Source organism: Penaeus monodon, chromosome 15, assembly GCF_015228065.2.
Source record: "Penaeus monodon isolate SGIC_2016 chromosome 15, NSTDA_Pmon_1, whole genome shotgun sequence".
NCBI lineage: Eukaryota > Metazoa > Arthropoda > Malacostraca > Decapoda > Penaeidae > Penaeus > Penaeus monodon.
Window position 1 is genome coordinate 9,361,732 of NC_051400.1, and position 1,226 is coordinate 9,362,957.

Genomic DNA, 1,226 nt, shown 5'->3' on the forward strand with positions numbered 1-1,226 from the left:
CTTTTGAGAGACTATACATAAAAAATTATATCTTGTTTCCTTTTGAGTCTGCATATTTCACTGCATATAAATAATACAGCATGTCAGCAGCGCCAGGTAGCCTGGAATAATGTCACAGGTGGGCAGCGGAGGCGGCCATTGATTGGTTGCGAAGGTGCTGGCTCGATTCCTGCGCTGCCTGAGGTACGACCACCACTTGTTGCATCCCGGCTTTCCTATTTGCATGCTGCCAACAGTTGCTTATTGCACTATTACCAGAATGTAACCGACGTTTTTGGCGGGAAGCTGTATTATTTTTTTCGAGCCACGGACCGACGGGATGGCGCAATCGGTGGCTTTTTTTATTCGAGTTCTGTCCTTTTTTGATTGGCCGGTCCTGACCTCCTTCGCCGTCACCTGCGGCCGCTGGAGGTGGGTCGCCGTAGTGGGCTTTTTCAGTCTCCCAAAGTTAGTCGTGGAGGGAGGGCGCGTCGGCCGGACTCTGATGTCCCACAGAGGCGGCATTTTTGTTGCACTGGGCTGTGATTCCTGCGAAACACTTGTAGTGCTGTAAACACACACACACATATACATATAAGAAGTACTTCTCTCTTTTTTTTAATCTCTCTTGAACACGACGACCCTCTCGATATGTTGTAATATATGGCCATTACAGCAGTGCTATAAACACACACTTGACCTGGTCCCGGACTCGTTAAGGCCACGCGCTCCGACCCCTGCTGCCCCGAAGGAGACATGGCAGCCCCTGGAAGACCCAGCCAGGAACCAGCGGACGCCGACGAGCTCCCTCCGGCCTAACAAGTAGACTTCAATGCAGCCGTGGAACGAAGAAGCCGATAATTCAATAGATCTCCGAGCCGCGGTTCGCATTTATATTGTTGCGCAGCTCTCGAAATAATCTCTCGATGTTCATGCAACGAGTGAGTGTGAAAAAGGAGATGTCAGTGAACATTGCCGAGTATGAAGGTAAGGGTGAAGACTAGTGTAGGGTGTATCTCTTTGTTTTGTTTGCGACACAAAAGGCCAAACCTCCTTTACATATCGACTGATGAGATCAAGTGCAACTTAAACTTGGGTGAATGGGGCCGCCGCCTCTCACGAAATGCCACTCAGTGTTGCACTCGTGAAATGGTCTTGTGGTTATGCCAAGATGTCTGGGAAAGATTTTTTTTCTTGCGTTCAACCTTGGTAACTGAAACAATACAAATATTCATGTTTTACTGTAT